This window comes from Leptidea sinapis, chromosome 35 (genome assembly GCF_905404315.1).
Source record: "Leptidea sinapis chromosome 35, ilLepSina1.1, whole genome shotgun sequence".
NCBI lineage: Eukaryota > Metazoa > Arthropoda > Insecta > Lepidoptera > Pieridae > Leptidea > Leptidea sinapis.
In genome coordinates, this window is record NC_066299.1 from 2,836,859 (window position 1) to 2,860,034 (window position 23,176).

Sequence of the window (23,176 nt, forward strand, 5' to 3'; positions counted from 1 at the left end):
ATTTATTTAATACACACAACAGTAAATGCAAAGGAGCCTCCCACTGGCTCTTCCGCTCAAGTGGCATATTATCAATTTTATAGTCAAAGAAAATTGGGTTTTTAATACGAGTGAAAGACTTAAGAGTTAGTATAATTAATATTAATTAAAAAACCGTTACATTAATAGCATTTAATCAATAATATTTTTGTTTTGTTGCAGACACTTCCGGCCGTTTTCAATAACCTATCTATCCTTACTTTAACTTACTAGACGTAAACAAATCTCCTTTTACGCTTACTTACATTTCAATAACCTAATAACAGATAGCATTGGACGCTAACAGTATTGGACATAACTATGGATAGATAAGATCTTGTTATTAAACGGTGACACCAATGTATCCGTAAGTTAAACTAAGGGTAGATAGGTTATTGAAAACGGCCGTAAATCATAGTGCAACAAAACGCCAAGCCCCATCCAGTATTAAAGATAATCATCCAGTTTTTATTCATTCATCTCGAAATCATTGACGTGGTCTGATTATAAAATATACATTTATTCAGTTTCACACCGCGACGTTATTATTCTAATTTCTCAATCCACATCTGCGACCCATTTGACGCGCACCAAAAAGCATTTCTTACAAAAACATTGAATTACATATGAATAGAAACTGGATTGAATTTATTAATACGTAATTTGGTACGGCCCTACATTAGGGAGACTTATAAAAGTTAAATAACATAGGATGTGACCCCTGGCCCGGCGAACGAAACATGTTCCGACGTGAATCACAATACAATAACTTATAATTTACATGTTTTTTGTCATCTTGTTATAGTTATTAATTAAACTGGTTCTTTGCACGGCACAAAGAGAATCTATCACAATACTGCAATAGCTAGTTTTTCTACCATTATCATTTTCATAGAAGGATTAACGAACGTACAGTTTAACCATTAAAGATTGGACTAATACTACGCCCAAGCACGGACGAGTAAAAAAATAAGGACTCCGTGTCACCTTATATAACAGTGAGGTACCAAAACAAGCCGGTAAACGTGTAAATACATAGCCCCACGCACACACTTACACTAATACAAGCCGATCGGACGCCATTATGAGATTTGCCGTCGTCTGTGACAGATCAGTTTACGTCGCAATAAAATATTTAAAAAATGCCGTTGTGCGTGGTGAAATAGTGTAAAAACAGTACTATAAAAGTATTTGTGGATATATGATTATTTAAGTGAGAAAAAATTGTGTATACCCCGTAACCGCACACACACTAGCATTAAGGTGCTTCACTTGCTAATATCGCGGCGCGGAGTCCTTGTTTTTTTACTAGTCCGTGCGCCCAAGTGGCGTACTCGAGCTAGTCTCGAACAATATGTGACGGTAACGTGTCACATGTTCTGTTAAACTTTGCTAATAATTGAAATAAAATTGCTAAAATGCCGCGTTGCGTAGTAAAACTTTGTAAAAATAATACGACAAGAAATAAGAAATACATTGGGATCACATATCATCAGTAAGTATTTTATTTATTTCAATGTATAATATCACGAAGATTTAAACAAGCAATAAGCCAGACGATTAAGTCGGGGCTTTAACATTACCCCAGACGCGTGCACAAATATTTTGCAAAAAAAAATATAAATTTAAACATAAAACTACAACACATTAAAATTGAATATTGCTAACATATTTTTGGAAAAATAAGAATGATATTTTTAAAACTTTCGGGGTTAATTTAGCTCCACATCCCACCAGCCAGGTCTGCAGCTCCGAGTTGGGATATAATATGGGAGGTATGGAACAAGTTTTCAGCTTGCCTCAAATACCTACGAAATTGGTGCCACCTCTCGGACCATTTTGCTTTACACATTTTTCCCTGCACAGCTGCTATTTTATGGAATCAATTCTTAACTGCAGAGTACCTGCACTGACAATACTAATAGATCTTCAAAGTTAGAACATAGCTTACCTTAACGGCCGGCAACGCAACTCTTGATCTCTCGTATTGCGATATCCATGGGGGTTTTGGTTATAATTGCTCTGCATTAGCTATGTATATATATATCTATCTTTTTAATATATATAAATTACGTGACACGTTGTTTGTTTTTATTTCTATTTGAGACCCATAATTATTTTTATTTCCAATATTTGTTTTGTATGGACATATTTTCTGTGAGAGAATTTATTGACGCACGGTTTGACAGTTCTGCTGTGAAACAAGTTCATTATAACAACAGGGAGTAACTTACGAAATAATTCTTGATGTTATGAAGAATTATCGACAAATTCATATAAAACAGTATTTTATTTATTATATACAGAACAACGTCTGTCGGGTCTGCTAGTATATATATAAAATGATAAGTATTAATATCGTATTTGTGCAAACGGCTTTTACATTACCACTTTATAATTGCCAATTTTGAAAATATTAAAATGGATATAGTAAGTTATTATCTTTAAGAGATAGACATATGCCATCGCGGACTTTTCTGTAGACCTATATATAAGATACACAATTCCACTATACATTATTTTGTTATATCTCAAAGGGTTTTCGTTCAAAGCTCCCAGACGGCTTATTATTTCCAACATCAACAAATTTCGTTAGTATATGGGCACAAAATCTAAAAAAAAAATATAACAAATCGAAAATTAAAACTTTCCTTGAGAACCACGCTATCCATTGGTGAAATAACCATGAAGATGAACCTATCGTTTTGAGTACTTTTTGAGTTTATCGAGAACAGACAGACAGACTTTGTTTTATAATATGTAGTGATTAACACCAAGTTCAAATGAAAGTATATTTATTCAAAATAGGATTTTGAAATCACTAATAGAACCCAATCGAAAAAATATGCTTCAGACCTCAGAACACATAAGGGGCACAAGAAATATGTAGAGACTATTTTTTTTTTTTTATTTTGGGATTATTTATAAAAAAGCTTTTGATCAAATTGTTACTCATTATTTTCTTATGATAACTTGTTATAATATAAATAATTGGACTTCAGGTAAGCAAAGAGGTTGCACTTATTTCGTTCCATGGCCGATTAGCATAGCGTTCAAACGCGGAAATGTTACTTGTGTTCTTGATACAATACCATTAACTTCAACTTGTACTGATTTTACTACTTGTTATTATATAAAATAATGTAAATATATTTAATATTATAAATTGTTTATTGTTACGGAGCGCCCGCATAGATTTGTTCACGTGGAAATCTGATTTCTAAGTGGAATACTGTTTTTTTGCGCAAAATAGAAGCTTGAGGCACCTTATATCAAACACATCGGTGCATCTATACATATGTGTATTTGATCGAAGCTATTACATGAAATATCCGCCAGTGAAACTCCCGTCAAAATATATTAAACCGTTGCTGATATTACCCGCATAAAACTGACAAAAATTGTTTTTATTACGAAAGGGCGGAATACCTAATTCATGATATCTCTCTGTACTTGTAGTGTAGTTATCATCGTGTTTTTATGTATTCGTTGAACGTGCTATTTCTATGATTGTCATCAGACGTACTACCTACATTCGAACTCAACTAAAATATGAAAAATTACAAATAAGCGACTTCACACATTTATTTAAAACAAGTTTACACAAAAATTTGTCGAAAGTAGTACTGGCCACTTTATATAGGTACAGTACACTTATTTATTTTTTATGAAAATAAGGGGCGAGACGAGCAGGACTTTCAGCTGATGGTGATTGATACGCCCTGCCCATTACAATGCAGTGCCGCTCAGGATGCTTGAAAAACCCAAAAATTCTGAGCGGCACTACAATTGCGCTCGTCACCTTGAGACATAAGATGTTAAATCTCATTTGCCCAGAAATTTCACTAGCTACGGCGCCCTTCAGACCGAAACACAATAATGTTTGCACATTACTGGTTCACGGCAGAAATAGGCGCCGTTGTGGTACTCATAATCTAGCTGGCTTCCTGTGCAAAGGAGCCTCCCACTGGTATAATAAGTGTGCAATCTATCTATATATATAAAAATGAATTGCTGTTCGTTAGTCTCGCTAAAACTCGAGAACGGCTGGACCGATTTGGCTAATTTTGGTCTTGAATTATTTGTGGAAGTCCAGAGAAGGTTTAAAAGGTGAATAAATAGGAAAATGCTGCTAAATTAAATAAAAACAACAAATTTGTTTTTAGTTTGATAGTCCATACATAATTTCTATGAGAGAATTTATTGACGCACGGTTTGACAGTTCTGCTGTGAAACAATTTCATTACGACAGCAGGGTGCATATTTTACGAAGTAATTTTTGATGTTATGATATATTATTGACAAATTCATATAAAAACATTATTTTATTTATTATATACAGAACAACGTCTGTCGGGTCAGCTAGTCACTAATAAATGTACAGTTACGTATGTTTATAGTAATGTTGACAAGTTTACATACAGTATTTCAGTAAGTAATATGTACCCACTAAGCCTAACAAAGATGTGTTAAGTAAATAATCTATCTCAACTAAGCAGGTAATTGCTGTGCAAATATTTTTATTGTATGTGAGCAGGATCTAATAGCCGAGGCTAAAAGCTTCAGGGTCGGCTACTTGTGAAAGATAATCTTATGGTCGCCTGGTACACAAAGTTCACTGCGTAGGTCGTACTGAGGCGATATGCAATGTAATAATAATAATAATATTGACACACTTTTTACACAAATTATCTTGCCCCAAGTTAATCATATATAGCCTGTGTTATGAGACAATGATATATTTAATACAATATACTTACTTAAACATACATAAATACATTTAAACATCCATGACCCGGAAACAAACATCCATATTCATCATATAATATGCTTGCACCTACCGGGATTCGAACCCGGGACCTCTAGCTTAGTAGGTAGGATCGCTAACCACTCGGCTATACAGGTCGGCAATGAAGGAGATGTGCTTTTAATTTTTATATAATACTAGCAATGTCCCGCGGTTTCACTCGATATACCGATCTCGTGGTAGGGGAAGCCTTCTAAGTCGGGCTTTAGATTTATTTTTGTTATCATAAAAGTTTTATTTCACTTAGTTACTATTGAAGTCATACTTGAAATGATGAGAGTGAAATTTTATGATGCGCGCGCATCACTGTAACACAAAAGTAACAGGTTGAAGTTGGTTCCTAAATTTTCTGACGTTTGCGTCATTCGTTATTTTTTATGGTTTCTTCGTCCATTATTAGGACAGAAATTATGTATATATTTATTGCTCAGATTATTTTACATCTAGGTAGACTGTGACAGCTGTGAAAACGTCGAAAAAAATTGAGATTGGCTGTTAACCTCTATTTTGGGCAATGCTATACCACTAATAAGTATATATATAACATAACACTATATAATAGAACACTAACACAAAGTGATATACAAATCGCGAGTGCAAGACGTAGCTTGTCACGCACACCAAAGTAATAAACCTGGCCCGTTTTCATCGGTTGTCTAGCAGCAAGAGGAGATCTAGACGTATAAATTATCTAAGTGTATGCGAAAATTTTATTTTTCAATGTTATTTTAGTACTTACATTCTTTTAAGAGTATCAATATTTTGCTTTAAGAAGGTGTTATCATAACTTATATTATTTATATCTGTATTTGCTTACATCATTTATACGTCTATATAGACTGTGACAGCTGTGAAAACGTCGAAAAAAATTGAGGTTGGCAGTTAACCTCTATTTTGAGCAATACACGCCCACTAACACAAAGTGACATACAAATCGCGAGTGTAAACATAGCTTGTCACGCACACCAAAGTAATAAACCTGGCCTGTTTTGATGGGTTGTCTAGCAGCAAGAAGCTCTATATATATATATACTCGCTGACCCAGCAAACGTAAAAAAGTAACTGTTAATCGTAGATGGGTGATAATTTGAAGTTGTATGTATTTTTTAATGCTGACTCAAAATTTCTTGAGAATCGGTCAAGCCGTTTCGGAGGAGTTCAATGTTTAACACCATGCCACCACAATTTTATATATTTGAATATATATATAGACGTATAAATTATATAAGAGTATATGTATAGTTAATGGTGTTATTTCACAAAATAAAGTCAAAAAGGCCAGTAGGTTAATACCGTGAGAGAGTTCCATAGGTGCTAATTTGTAACAGTCACAATGTCCATTCTGTTTTGGTAAGAGTGTGAATTGTTCGTTTCTTTATTCAAATTCAGTTCCCCTTTACCATAAAGAGAATCGGTGATCTCAGCTCAGGGTGTGCCTCGTCATCTACTTAAAAGAGTCATGCGACAAAAATAACTTGGGCCATCTCAGTAGTGACGCAATCCGTTCGGATGCTCTTGGTGTAAATAGGGCAATGCTATCGAACTGAATTTGTAAACAGAATAAATTTATTGTGTGATTGAAGGCAACTATCTTAAATATTATCAATATTATGTATCTAACGAGGTGATATATATTACAGATACTATATTATTGTCACTAGCCGTTCCTGCCCGCTTCATTGAGATTATTTTAAAAGGATATAAATTAATGAAGGAACGTTGAAGTTGGAAAAATAAGTAGCGATAAACCATCTAGGATAAATTTCGCATCGAATGGTGGTAGTTTCATGTTGAAACGATGGTTTAGGCATCATTGAGCCTCAAACAAAAACCATTTTCATTATACAGGGTGTCTCAAAGTTATGGGACATGAAGGGAAAGTACCTTAAATATCGTAGATAGGGTATTTTACTGAAAGAAGAATTTATGTTATTTTTAAAAGTTAGTAATTCTGCATTCAAAGATTTTCTAAAAATTATTTGCCTCGTCTGGGATTCGAACTGACTTAAATGTAAAAATACCCTACGATATTTAAGGTACTTTCCCTTCATGTCCCATAACTTTTGGACATGAAGGGAAAGTACCTGCATATATAAATATATATATATATAGATTTAAATGTTCTTTTCAGTACTGAGGCATGCTTCTTCGTTTACGCGTATATTTAAGTATTTTAATTGTATTTAACTACCTACTATTGATACGATATTTTAATTCTAAATACTCAGTCGAATTTATATTTAATTTGTCCATAGCACAAAGTTCCTCATTAAAAATTTAAATGTAGATTTTAGTTATTTTTTTTAAGGAAGAGGAGGGCATATAATCTATGTAGCAGATGATATGTATGTATATAAGTGATCACCGCCGCCCACATTTACCTGCAACTATTGCTATTAAACGTATTTCTTTCGCTTTTTAAACTATAATTTATTTACTGTATTTTTACAATTAAACTAACATTTCCAAAGTAACATTGTACAATTAAACTTATTATTTAATAGCCTGAGGGCGGTCGCTCCATTCCCAATCTGTGGTATCATTAAGAAAGTCATTTATGTTATACTAACCTTTACCACACAATCGTTTTTTAAAAATTCTTTTCAAATGGCGAGTGGAAGACGTAGCTTGTCACGTACACTAAACTAATATTCCAAGCCTGTTTTTATCGGTTGTCTAACAGCAAGAGACTCTATATATAGACGTATAAATTATGTATGAAAAAACACATTTTATATTTGACGACAACGGACATTGATAAAATCTCTTTAAATTAAGTACGTACATATTAAAGTGATTTCTGTAAATTCTATAAATATAAACAGGTATCAATTATCATTTTTAGTAATCTGTTGGTCGTATTATCAGGTTCAATGAATGGTTAATTATCTTGTTTTTAGCACTGCACTGTGTCGACAGAACGTACGAATGTTTTGAAACATTGAACTTCGAGTTAGCGTTAACATCAAACCTTTACTTAAGGCGGGGGATCGAGCCAACGACCTTGGGGAATCGAACGGACCTAGGTTACCTCTCTCGCACAAGATCGCCATAGTTTTAATTCCAAATTAGAAGAATTTTTAATTTATTGCCAACATAATACAATTTTCTTTTCAAAAATAACAAAATTATGTAATGTTTAACAGTATTGGTAAACATTTAATAATTTTTCATACAATTTTTATCTAGATTGAATGATTAGCTCCAACTGTATGAGTTTACTTTGGTGATTTTTTTCGCAATGTCTAATAAAGATAGAAATATAAAGAATTTCTTCTCATATTCCGTAGATTTAACTAATTTTATAAAAATATAAGCTCAAATGGTTTCAATTATTTGCTATTTTGGCGAATTCTCGGGATAGCGGACTTAAATAAACAATGTTTAAAAAATTTACATCGAATGATATAATGCTTATTTGAATTTGCTTGGCAGCCATCAATCCTCTGTCTTACTCTTAGATTATCGATACGACTAGATATAAAAGTTGACACTCTATTCTGAGCAGTACACGCACACTCACACAAAGTGACATATAAATCGCGAGTGTACGACGTAGCTTGTCACGCACGCTAAAGTAATATTACAATAAATTATGATTTAAGTAATATATTTAGCAGTATTTATACATATCTATATTGTAATTCAATAATAGTATGCAAGTATGTTTTTTTGCTTGTAACAAAATTAAGTATTATTGTTGGACAGCGGAAATTTAGTATTTATAGCGTTCCCGTTAGTAACACTACGTGTACGGAGCGCTTAAAGTCAGCATAGCGTATTCCGAAATAGCCTTATTGTAAATTGAAAATAATTCAAATTCAAATTCAAATATTTTTATTCAAAATAGGATTTAAAATCACTTATTGAACGTCAAAATCTACCACCCATTCAAAAGAGACTGCCTCAGACCTGCGAAGAATGGGCGCATGAAACTCAGCGGGCTTTTTTTTCATATAAAATATGGATTACAATGTAATATCGTACAATAAACATTTATAATTAAAGAGCCTGAGGGGCAATAATAACCTTTCCCACACAAACGTATTTTAACAATTCTTTTAAATTTCGTAACACATTTGTTTATTTAACAAAAGAAGATAGTGCTGACGATAGTAATAACCTAAGTTCATGTGATACTTCAACTCGCACTACACCGATTATTAAAAACTCTTTAATTGCGTACCGACTGTGAATCAACGAATTAACAACAATTCATTGAACTACAAAATAATTATGTACCGCTATGCAACAATTACTAAAATGGGTAGTTTTGTGTTGTTTTTTAGGATAAAGGTGAACGTATTATGATTCATGAGGTCTCTACGATAGGTAACAATCTGTAGAGAGCTAGAGAGAGTACATTCGATGAAACTGACAGTCATCTAGGTCAAATAACGTTGTGCGAAACTTTACAGTTTTCGAGAATCATTTTAAAATATCTATCGGCTTAGAATATTTACCTACAATTTATGTATTTGAGCGTTCGAAAATATAGATTATTCCTAATTAGTTTAAAGCAATGACGTTCTATACATATGGACGTCTCATTCGCAGTCTGATAGCGGAACGGCAAAAGTGTGCTTAGTGACAATGTAAGCACACTTTTGTCCTTAGACGTGTGTCAACTGTGTGTCAATCAACAAGCCTGAGTGTGCTATAATGTGCCCAAATAATACGTTAACGACGAAAACAAAGGTGGTTTGACTTGTCACCTGTAAGTTTATTTTATTCGTATGAGATGGGTTGGAAAAAAGCGTCAATAATAAAAACTAATATTTTATCATTAAATATGGTACAATTATTGACAAGTATTCACATTCCTTTTCCTCCCGCTTGCCACAATGAGCCAGATGATAGGACGCGCACACAGTCAAAAATGAAAACTATAGAGTCGCTCTTTTTTTAAAGGCCCAGTGAACAATGACCAGCAATACACAGACGTATCGTAACCTAGTGATAACTGATACTTATTTACACCGTATATCTGTAAAAGCTAACCTTTTTCAGCTTTTCCGTACACGAGATAGTGACATAGAATTGGCGCCAGTTGTTAGAAAGAGAGAGATGTGAAGAATTTTACAAACCAAATAGGTCGAGTAGCATTTGCTCGAATCATTTCTTCGAGGTTGATAGATATATGACCACTAAAAGATTTAAGCGTTTGAAAATTCGAACTCATAAAGTATGATAAAACTTTTTTAACATTAAAATAATTAAAATCTCATTCGAAAGTCAATCTTGTCAATTTGAGTCAAATTCAAGCACATACCTACAATAGTCCAATTAGCCATATATTTTATAATTTAACAAAAGCTGTCTTATACCAAGATAGTAGTAAATAGAAAATTGTGTCCGCTTACACTACAAATGCCAGAAAGATTCCCAGGAAAAGATGTCTTTCAAAGACAAAATTTAACAAATTAAATTTATTTTACGGAACTTAACATTTTAATAACCAGTTATGTAAATTTAATTTTATATTTTAGGACTTAACATTTTTAACCAGTAAGTAATTATTTTATGTAAATATTTTTTTTATATTTTAGTGTTTGTCTCTCTTATTACATCTTAACTTATTAGATCCAGATACCACTTTTTTCGCTCTACTTGGCGGAGGGACCACCTTTTAGAACATGCGAACAAGGAAAAACGTATAATTTTTATTTATAAATTAATAATAGAAATGAAATGGTGACATCGTTGAAATTTGAATTTAAAAGTATTTAAAAATTATTATGCACTAAAACCATGTCGCGGTGAAATCATTGTTGCCACCGCGACATGGTTTTAGTTTCCGGTTGATAGCTTCACGTTCATATCGTGAGTGATAACTCACTTATATAATTATTATTTAATGCAATTAAAATAAAACATTTATTAAGTAACAATTCTGCTTATCGACGTAAGCGTGCCAAACAATGCATAAGCTTGGACAGGACACAACTGAGAGCTCTCACGGGGTTCTCAGGCCATTGCAAGCTGAATAAGCACGTAGCCAGAATGGCTCTCAGTGAATCAAACTTGTGCAGATTCTGCTGCGAAGCCGCTGAAGACTCCATACACATCCTTCTGGAATGCGAGGCCATAGCCAAAATCAAGCTGGGGTGTCTTAAAACATCTTCACTCCAAGCAGAGGTCTTGCCCTGCCTGGACCCTCTGAAGCGTAGGAACGCTTCACACACTTCCTAGTCAGAATCCTCGATTTTTCCACAGCTCATTTGTTTTTATAGACATAGGAAGAGGTTAGGTGGGCTAGCGCAAGCAGAGGCCACAACAGATCCTAGGATTTAAGTGCAGCTAAATCCCCTACTTATAATAAAAAAAAACAATTCTGCTTCATCATTTCAATATTTATAATGTAAAATGATTTAAATATGGTCCAAAAACACCAGCAGGAACCAAACCGACCGATTGGCATTAAGCCGAATTGTTTTTAAGTAGTAATCTTGCTTTTGAAAATAAGTCTTCGTTATATGAAACACTAGCTGACTTGGCAAACATTGTTTTGCCATATAAATTAAGTACCCCGAACCCATTCTGAATCTCAGTTGTTTGACTCTATTATTTGTATTGCATATATATAGGTATTTCTAAGTCAAAAAAATAGGTTTCGGATAAGCACCTAATCACCAACATCTAAACAATTTGTTGTGTTAAAGTGATAACCCTCAATTCTGGGATTAATTACGCAAATTAAATTTGAAAACAAAATTTATGAACAAAGCTTATGAAGAACCTGAGAGTTGAGCGACACATACTAGACTCTCGAACGGTTGACTCAGTGGAAAGAGCGCTCGCATGGAACGCGAGAGGACGCGGGTTCGAGTCCCGCATCGTTCATAAATTTTGTTTTTCAAATTTAATTTGTGTATTCACCAACATATCATACACTAAAACTTTCTCCGAAACACGCGGCCTACGATATAAGTATTATTCCGATCGGTTCAGAAGTTTTTGCAGTATAACTGAAAAAATCAGGTTCTCCTCCTAGATTGGATTACCAGTGAGAGCCTCTTTTGCACAGGAAGCCGGCTAGATTATGTGTGCAACAACGGCGCCTATTTCTGCCGTGAAGCAGTAATATGTAAGCATTATTATTGTGTTTCGGGGTGTAGGGCACCGTAGCTTGTGAGATTACTGGGCAAATGAGACTTAACATCTTATGTCTCAAGGTGTCGAGCGCAATTGTAATGCCGCTCAGAATTTTTGGGTTTTTCAAGAATCCCGAGCGGCACTGCATTGTAATGGTTAGGGCGTACCATTTTCCATCAGCTGAACGTCCTACTCGTCTCTTCCCTTATTTTCATTTAAAAAAAACTCTGTTTGGAACGTTGGTCACCGATAAATGTATTAATGCACGTATCTTAAAGGATCTTATTGTTGTCAAGTACTCGCCACGAACCGGTACTAGGCTAATAATTGCATGTCTCAACTACACTAATTCATACGTTCTGGTATTGTGTTATCGGACAATATACAGCCGTAACCCAGCAACCGGAACGTTAGCAATTAAAAAATCAGTCAATTTTACTTCACATACGTGTACTACAATAGGGGGCTTCCGTTAGGGGGCTCCCGAATCATTTTTAGTAATTCTTATCTATACTTACCTACTACGTACTTCTTATACTTCCAAGAGTGTAGTCGGAGTGTATGGAAATAATGTAATCCATGGATTACATTATTTTGATCACAAAGTTTTGATTACAAAGTTTTGCACTTCTAGCTAATCGGAACTATTTGAATTTCGAAGATTATATTTTTTAAACGTTGCAACCTTTTTAGTAATAAAAAAAAACAATTGGCGGGAAATCATTTGTCAATTGTTTTTTACTACACATCAAAGTACTACTTACGCAACGAAATGGAATTAAGTCGAAAAGATTTTGGAGCGATGATTTTTTATGATTGTAAAAGTTCTCTCTCTCCGCAAGACTGTGCCGCTCGTTTTCAAAATGCTTTTGGGAGAGAAGCACCTTGCTTGAGCACCGTGTGGCGATGGTTTGCTGAATTTGAGAGAGGTCGGGTTTCTTTACGTGACGAATGTCGTGAAGGGCGACCTTCAACTGCCATCAATGAAAATAATGTGGCTACTGTTAAGCGGCTGAGACTGATGAACTAATGAGACAATTCGAGGACTATTGGGGATTAGTATGAGCCAAATTCAGAAAATCTTACACGAAGAATTGAAAGTTCGGAAACTTTGTTGTCGTTGGATCCCTCATGAACTGACAGCGGAATGCTCACAGACGCTGATGAAGTACGACCACAGACATTCTAATGCTGTTTATGACATTGTCACAGGCGACGAAACGTGGATTTATTGTTTTGATACCGAAAAAGAACAGCAATCTTGTGAATGGATGTTTGACAATGAGAACAGGCCAGCAAAAGTAGGCAGGCGAGAAACGTTGGTAAAAAAATGATCACATTTTTTTTCTCAGCTACGGGTCCCATCTGCAGGATTCCACTTGAAAATCCAAAGAGTGTTAATATCGAGTGGTATTCTAACATTTTTTTACCCATGATGTTAAAAAAAGTTCGCGAAAGACGACCACAAAGCCGCGTTCTCCTACATCATGACAACGCTTCTTCACACACGGCCAACAAAACTAAGTAATTTTTATCTTCCGAAAAAGTACTACTCGTCAGCCATCCTGCACATAGCCCCGACCTAGCACCCTGTGATTTCTGTATTTTCACCTATATCAAAGATTAAATGAGAGGTTTCACTTTTACCAATTCCGAAGAGGCAGTTTTAGCGTTCAATCAGCACGTAGAAAACATGCCTTCAGATCTGTGGTCCTCCTGTTTTATAAAATGGTTCGACGGCATGAAAAAAATTTTAAAATGTGAAGGAGAGTATTTTGAAAAGCAATAAACATAATATTTTGGTTATATCATGTTGTTTTTTTAAGTTACGAAAAACTATTAGTGTGACCTACGTAATAGTATGTCTTCTATTGATATCGCTTAGTGGATAGACAATTTTATAATTAACGGCCGTTCCCAATATTCAGTCTATCTCTTACTTGAGATAAAAATCGTAACTATCGTTGACTTTTCTGTCGAAATTAACTTATCAACGGTAACACACCTTATCCGTGCACACTGTCTGTCAATGGGACGACAGTAGAAGTTAGTAATTTATCTCTATCTGTAGATAGTATATTGGGAACGGCCGTTAATTAGCCCATTGCTCATATGAAAAGGCATAATAGGCATTTATTTTCTTAAAATTAACTCCTTTGAATTATTTTTGATGTAATTTCTAATATACTAGATACTACTACCGCTTCGGAATACAAAACAAAATGCAATACAGCACAAATGGCGGTAGTAGTATGTAGTATATTTCACCAAGGGAGGTGGTAATAACGTAATTTATAGTTAATAAATACTACTTATTATATAAAGTGTTTATACCTTTTCCACCATGTTGGAATTTGGCTGCCAGCATTTTATTGTCGAATACGTACTTATTCCCCAATGTTTAATAGCTACGACTTACTTTCCCCCATTCAACTCATGTGTGTAACTATTATAAAATATTTAAATTGGATCGTATTATAGAAAACGAGTGATTTCAACTTTATAATATGTAGCAGAAATTGACATACCGGTACTCGAATCTTAGCTCAACTGTGCCCTAGGGTGAAAATATATTAGTTTATTGAAAACTGAAAGTAGTGACCACTGCTTTATAGACAACTCTTATAAATTTCAATAAAAATAACTCAAGTTTTATTATATACGGCTTCAAACATCTTCAAAGACCTCAAGCATAGCCGAAGATCTATAAAAGCCAATAACCGTTCGCCGCAGAACAAATCATCCGCTCTAATTATAAGAACCATAAAACAAACGCTATAAAACTGTAATTCGTTTAATAAGTTTCATATCAGCCGACATTAAGGCTATCGCTTGCTCATTAATGTATATTTGTAACACGTTTGAGTGGGCGAACATCTCTGTTACGAGCTTAGAATGTTTACTCAACTGGAGACGACATCAAGCGTAAATAATGTGGGGTAAGGCAAAATGTTATTTGAAGCAATTTACATAAGTACCTGTAACTCCTAGCAGAGGGCATCAACAGCTCATCTCCGTCGGGATCAGTTCTGAAGTGTCTCTTGATTTCACTCCAGGTCAAAACTCCGAAAATATTTGTCATCTTCTTATCGTTGTTTTATACAATACTCCAAAATGTTATGTACACTCCACTCCATATATTGAAGATATTCTTCTTTTGGCACGTTAAAGAAAAATTATGAGATTAAAATTTTAAGATGCGCGCGCATTATTGTAACACAAAAGTAAAAGGGTGAAATTGGTTCCTAAAATTTTTTGACGTTTGCGACATTCGTTATTTTTTTTTTTTTTTGGTTTCTTCGTCCATTATTAGGACAGGCAAAGGGTTCAAGCCCGTGCAGCCGTATTCGTTATTTAATGATTCATTGTCAAAGCCATCTTTGCAAGATTATTACAATATTATTTTATTGTATTGACTAGCACGAGGAATAAACGTCTTGCGTGCATACATAAGTACACACACACTTTTTTATGATTAGAAAGAAGTGTTTAGGTACAATGTTAACCTGATGGCAGTAATGTTAGTAAAGTGAAGTGTCATTAGCTTAGTAGCTTACACAAATGACAGCGCGCTTGAATCCTTCATTTTTGTCTGTGTAACGCCAATAGCGTCTAAATTCGGTTACATGCTCTCAGTTAATGAGTCACATATTCTAATGCCCGCCTCTGCATCTCCGCAATGCACCTTTAGCCTTCACTCATTGCGTTTTGTGACATTCTTTAGAGCTAATGCTGTTCAGTAATGCCATTGGTTATATTTAGCAGTAAGGTTATGGTTAAATAATAGACTATACTATTGTATTGACGACCTGACAGCCCGATAAAGATATGTGCGGTAGCAATTTTTTTTTTCACAGAAAGGGACGGGCAGGACTTTCAGCTGATGGTAATTGATACGCACTGCCTATTACAATACAGTGCCGCTCAGGATTCCCGAAAAAGCTATAAAATCTGAGCGACATAAGATGTTAAGTCTCATTTGCCCCGTAATTTTACTAGCTACGGTACCCTTCAGACCGAAATACATTATTGCTTCACGGCAGAAAAAGGCCCCGTTGTGGTACCTACCCATAATCTAGCCGGCAAAGGTGCCTCCCACTGGTAAAATGTAATATTTAAAATACCAAGGAGCTAATGCAAAGCGTAGCTGATAGTTTACAAGTTGTCAATCAAAATCTGTTACAATATGAATAGATTCGGTTACCTTTTCAATCTTGCAGTATCTCCATTCTATATTCTCTCTCTTCTCTTCTGTTTTTCTCTCCCGCACGCTTTGTATATTGTATATGTGTTACTAAATGATCTTCTATTGACGAAGGTTTCAGATCTTAAATGGAGGCTGAAACGAGGGTGTAGGTTTTGTTTGTACAGTCGTATACAAGCGCGCAGACTCTCTACGAACGCTGGTAATACGCTATCCGCTGGGCGCGCCACTAAAACCCCTTTTGTTCATTTCCCAATTCGCACAATCAATCTGAAGGTCAATTCTGGAGTCTAATACTAGATTAGATAGATAATAAACACTAGATTGTGTCAAATAATAATATGTAACATTTAGTAGTACCTATGTAAAATCTAAGGTTTATATAGATTATGAAAGCAGTGAAAACGTCCAAAAAAAATAGACTTTAGAACTAACCTCTATTTTGAGCAATTCACGCACACTAACACAAAGTGTCATACAAATCGCGAGCACACTAAACTAATATTCCTTGCCTGTTTTTATCGGTTTATTATTAATTAAAATTTCAACAATGTTAAAAAGATGTAGCCACCAAGATACTTCCGTGATGGAAATGCCTCGAAAACGACATTTAACTAATTTTTGATTCGACGGTAACAAGAAAACTTCAAATTTTGCAAAAACTCGAACCACCTCAGCACGATGCATCTCATAAACCACAACAGTTATAAATATTGTAGCTATAACAATAAATGACGCTACGAGCGTTTTTTTTACTTAGTTATACAACCTCACATACAATAAGTTTTAGATACGACTAGGTAATTTTAAATGAAACATAAATTAAACAATCAAAAACCACAAGGTTTTGATCTGCCGCTTATATGGGCGGGATATGTATTGTACACCTACGTATGGCTTTATTTTTATTTCAAGAAACGGCAGAGGTACACCCATACAGCCAACGTGAGTGATGTGAAAAAAAACACAATATATTAATTGGATTCAATAAAAGTATACTTTTCAGCATCTAGACAAATTATATTAAACAGTTTTTTTTCTGTAGTAAATTGTTTAGTCCAATGGTTTGAACAAGCAAGAACATAATATAGTTTCTATTACGTATTAACATATATTTCTATGAACCTACCACGGCGATTTATGATGTCATATATTTCACTAGGTTACTGCGGCAGTATTCTGGCAGTCCATAACGGAACGAATTTTTCTACAGTGATAGCACTTTGCAGTGCTCGCAGTGCATATCGGCAGTCCGTATTGGTGATCGTGGCTGTATAAATAACAGATTAAAGTAGAGAAGTAGAAAAATTAAATTTTAAATTGATTTCGATTTCTAAAATTTAGAAAAGCCTCAGCTTTTGTTACCTCTTAATTATTCAAGAATCTAAGATCACGCACGTGGAATTTTCGACATGTGCAAGGAATAGCCGAGATATTCAAGAATTCTCGGCTTTAATTGCTATATTTAATGAGTTAAATATTGTCGATAGCTTGTGTAGAGCAATACATAAACATTGAATTATAAAGAACAAGAATCCTGAGTGATTCACACTTGTTTTGTACGTACAATACGCTTTTTGTACCTTATTGCAGATAAAACCATCTTAATCGCATGAACTTGTTTTTTATAAATAAAAGTTTGACATGATTATAATCTTTACTAGCACATCGCATCATGTTCTTCTTCATATACTTTATTATATATACTATATTATTATGGTTTGGACTCGTGGAGCGAATGAGTGAAGAAAGAATGACGCATCAAATATATAAGGCAAGTGTGTGTAGGCAAGTCGGTCGCGGGAAACCTCGTAGAACATTCATTGACCAAATTGAGGACGTTTTGAGAAAAGGAGAGGTCCGAAGCACCCGCAACCGGCGAGCATGTATGAAAAGAGTAATGAATGTAGAGGAAGCGTGTGAGGTTTGTAAGGATAGAAGAAAATTGCATTCTATTGTCTCTGCCTACCCCGACGGTAACAAGGCGTGAGTGTGTGTGTGTGTATATACTATATTATTATTATATATTCTACATATGCTTTAGTATATAAGCAATGTTTATTTTGATCAAGTGATTGTGGCTTTATATTTTGAAATTGTAGCTTTGTTTTGTCTTAGACTGCTGGTCTTCCTTTTTTAGTTAAATTTCAATTTCCTCGATTTTGTTCTTCAAATCTAGAGATTGTGGCTTTGAATTTTGAAATTCTTGTTTTATTTTGTCTTAGACTGTTTGTTTCTTTTTTAGTAAAATTTCAATTTCCTCGTTTTTTTTTCTTCAAATCTAGAGATTGTGGCTTTGAATTTTGAAATTCTTGTTTTATTTTGTCTTAGACTGTTTGTTTCTTTTTTAGTAAAATTTAAATTTCCTCGTTTTTTTTTCTTCAAAACTAGTGATTGTGGCTTTGTATTTTTAAAGTCTTGTTTTATTTTGTCTTAGACTGTCTGTGTTTCTTTTTTAGTAAAATTTCAATTTCCTCGATTTTTTATCTTCAAATCTAGTGATTGTAGCTTTGTATTTTTAAATTCTTGTTTTATTTTGTTTTAGACTGTTTGTTTTTAGACTTTTTTAGTTAAATTTCAATTTCCTCCTCTGAGCTTTTTGATTTTATAATAGACCTGGAATCTATGATTTTTGTCAGTCAAGCGTTCGAGTTGTCTCAGTCGTTGTTCTCTACTACATACAGCAATTTTTCGCGATTATTTCGCTTGAATACAACTATAACCTTTTTTTTATCATTATATTATTTTATTTATTATTTATTACATATACCTATTAGCCAACGATGTATACCTTGTTCAGCAAATAAATGATTTGATTTGATTGATATAAATGTTAACCAAAGATAATTATTATCTATAAGTAATACATTTCCTGTTTTTGATATTTCAATAATCTACCAATAGAAGGTCTCCCTAATATATTTTTCCAATCCATCCATGGATGACGTATTAATATTTCTTGCTTGGTATTAGTATGAATGACAAAAATTATCAACGACATAATTATTACTCGAAACGGCTTAACTCACGTTCAATCAGTGTAGGTACTAACTAAATCAGGCTGAATGAGGTCTTGCGATTGCGCCCTTTCTTGCACTGCGTGTTTGAGCTTGCCTTGCCTGTCAAGTCACATGAAAAACAAATCATAACAGAGTTTTCATTGTGAATCACGCCAACGAAGTTTTATCTTTTGGTGAATTCTTACTATAAATATATATTTATAGACTTATCATAAATCTTTACAGACATAATAAGGAACGATGCCTTGTAATAACGAGAAGTAAGTCCAAACAAACATAACCAGGTCAGCCGCAAGGCCATTCCAACAATCAACACCAATTTACTAATTGAAGACTCATCTCAAATAACTGTCAAGGTAACCTCGATCCCGTGCGTATTGACCTGGGAACAGGATAAACGTATACAGGGTGTCCCACGGCTATGCCACGTGGAGGGGCCTTAAATATTGTAGATGTAACATTTTAATTGAAGATGTAAAATATTATCATTGAACCGGAAATTGAACCCCGCTACACGAGAAATAATAGCTATATCATACCGATCGAAAGGCTTCATCATAAGCCTTATTTTTTGCTAAATAACATAACTAAAAAAAAGAACACCATGAATTTTAAAAGTTCATATTTTTGCAAAAGCTGATATTGCCGTAGTGTTTACCAAACATTGATCGGCCATGTCCCGGTAATATTCACATTGACCGATTACTTTTAAGCCCAAAATGGTTTCATTAGTTAAAATAATACATACTCATTTAGTAAAAGGGTTTCATTATTACTACATACTTTGTTATCGTCTATTTTGCTGCTTTTTTTTTACTAAAGAATCAACGCTCGAGGAAAGTTTTTTAAAACAAGGCGGGAATGTTGCGGCCCGGTATTTTATTGTGATGGCCCGGTACCGGGTCCCGACCCGGCAAATGGGAAACGCTGCCGTATGTATGGATATACAACTGACATTATCTTTTTCGATTCCCATTTCAATCAGGAAATTATCTAAAAATCAATGAATGCAGTTTAAATTGTATTTTTAGATTTAAATAAAGTCTTCGTTCAGTAAAATGTTACATGTACAATATTTAAGGTACTTCCCTTCCATGTGGCATAGCCGTTTGATATCTTGTATAGTGCTATTTACTCTTCCAAATGTAGACGAATGTACATTGTTGATTGGAAACGAGTTCAGTGGAGCCGCGCGACTAAAATGTACCTCGTCTTTGATATCAGAATGAAATATCTACGGATCTGGCATACAAACCTCCTTGGTCTGCGCATTAGTATAAATATTAATAATTTACATTTGGAATGACTCTATTTTAGACTCTATATTTAAAACTAGCCGTTCCACGCCTGCTTCACTGGGCGAATTTTAAAAGGAAATAAATTAAGTTTTCTTCATCTTATTACAAATACAATAAAAAAAATAAGTAGCCATAAACCATCTAGGATAAATTGCGCATCGAATGGTGGTAGTTTCATGTTGATACGATCAGTTTTTAGGCGAGAGAGAGCCTCAAACAAAGACCATTTTCATATGTACATATATATATATATATATATATATATATATATATATATATATATATATATATATATATATATATATGATGTAGGTATGATGTGTTTGTATTTTTGTCCTCAATATAAACCAATTCCATTTATCTATTTTAGCATGAATGAGTAATGAAAATTGAAGTTATACCTACATTCAAATATTTTCATTCAAACTAGGATATGAAATTACTGATTGAAAGTCAAGAACTACTCATTCGAAAAAGTATTGACCAGACAGGAACGGGCGCATGAAACTCAGTGGGCTTCTGTTATTCCATAAAATATTGTTAAAATACAATTAAAATTTATTATTTAATCGACTGAGGGTGGTCGTTCCATTTTCAATCTGTGTTATCAATTAGATTATAAGTTTACTAACAATGGATCGTGGTTATATGAAAACAAACGTATTATTAAAAAAAAGTAATTGTTGTTATAGTAACATAAGTGTGTTATAGTTGATAAACATAAAAGTAAACAACAGAACATATCCATTCCATTCTCGGCTGTTTTCTCCTTGTTTTATTCCTAGCACAACACATTAAAAAAAAAAATTCGTGAATATTTTTTCATATTTTTGTAAGTAGTGTCCGGCCGATACATGGTGTATTGCTGTCATCTCTGGTCTGGCGCACCCCAGTATCAGCTCGATCCATTTGAACGCGTGCAACGCAGAGCGGCTCGAATTGTCGGGGACCCAGTGCTCTGTGAACGGCTGGATCACTTGGCGTTGCGTAGAGACGTCGCTTCATTGTGTGTCTTCTACCGCATTTATCACGGGGAGTGTTCCGAAGAGCTGTTTAACCTGATTCCTGCCGCCGAATTCCACCTTCGCACGACACGCCACAAATTAGGATATCATCCCCACCATCTGGATGTGTGGCGGTCCTCCACAGTGCGGTTTTCAAGGAGTTTTCTTCCACGTACTACAAAGCTGTGGAATGAGCTTCCTTGTGCGGTGTTTCCGGGACGATACGACATGGGTACCTTCAAAAAAAGCGCGTACACCTTCAATAGTTCGTAAGAGTTCAAATATTGCATAAAATGGCGTAATCTTATAGGCCGCAATAGAGTCTCGTTAATACAAGCCCGCCAATAATAAGCGAAAATATTAAAACAGTTCAGTAAACAATATTTAGATACCTCCTTCCCATGCAGTTTAAAAAAAAATCGATTGGTTAATTTTTGGAGAAGGAAATAGGAAGTCGAGAACAAAACCCTGATTTTAGTCGGACCTGTGTCTTGCCCGAATTAGCGCGACAGAAATATTAATTTAAATTTCATAAACTTATGGGCTAATTTTACCTCTTAACAATTGGACATAACGTACTTACTGCAAAGTTCATTCATATGTTAGAATAAGTATATTAAACTTAAAAAGGGATACATTATCTGGAAGTAACTAGTATTAAAATACAGGCCCGGCCTAGTTTAATGCTAGTGACAACTAAAATAATATAAAATATTTTAATTAACTATTAGAAACACTACTTATCCTACGGGATTAGTGGTGCGATTTAAAAAAAAAAATATCATGATTCAAGAAATTGTACAAAACAAATGTGTTACGAAAGTAAAAAGAATTGTTTCAAAACTTTTGTGTGGTAAAGGTTATTATAACATAAATTATTTTCTTAATGATACCACAGACTGGGAATGTAACGAACGCCGTCAGGCTATTTAATTATACATTTTATTGTTCGATATTACAAAATATAATGTAAAGAAAGTTTCTTGCACCCGTTCTTCTAAGGTCTGAGGATACAACGAGTATTTCGAATGGATGGTAAGTTTTTGACGTTCAATAATTTTAGGTGATTTTCAGTTTATTTTTGTCTCAATGTTCTAACATAATCTATAATGCAAATTACATATTAATGTAATTTTAAATTCATGTTAACGAATGATAAAACCAGATATTAGTATTCTTAATTTTGTCTGTCTATTTATTTGCTTTTGTTTCAGCTAAACTCCGAAAAAATGAACTGAAATCTACACAGATTATACAGGGCTTTCAATGATAGCTATTTTAGAGTCACTAAGGCTATATATATTTAAATTATATGGGCTGAAACCCCAAATAAAATTTAAAAGTACTTAAAATAGTGAACAAAAATCGGATTGACCCGTAATCAAATACGACGCAGGCCATATTCCGGGCGGTCGCTTGTTTGCATGCTTTATTTTTGTGTAAACTGGTGATTGACAAAATGTCATATCCAAAGATGTGGTATCGTGGGCGACGCAAACCTACATAGGAGGTACGGCTGCGCGGTGCAATCACCGAACGTTCCCGTGAGAACTCGACCGCGTACTCTGTGGCCCGTTGCCCCCCGCCTCACCCCGCGCCCTCCGACAGCCGTTTACCCCGCCCCGCGCGCACCCCGCCACCACATGCCATGTGAAAAAGGTCAAACACTTGAGATACTTTTGCGAAACGCTTACTGTAATTTGCAGACGTTGGCCTAATCTGTGGCAAAG

The 23,176-nt window shown here is 34.5% G+C and overlaps 1 long non-coding RNA gene across 1 annotated transcript in view; it reads right to left on the reverse strand.

The window, feature by feature from the left end:
- The window catches only part of LOC126975336 (uncharacterized), a 60,287-nt gene extending 37,346 nt beyond the window's left edge, over positions 1 to 22,941 (reverse strand). Inside the window, exon 1 of the long non-coding RNA XR_007731693.1 lies at positions 22,793 to 22,941. This is a non-coding gene — a long non-coding RNA (uncharacterized LOC126975336). The remainder of the gene's footprint in view (positions 1 to 22,792) is intronic.
- Between the last annotated feature and the right edge of the window lie 235 nt (positions 22,942 to 23,176).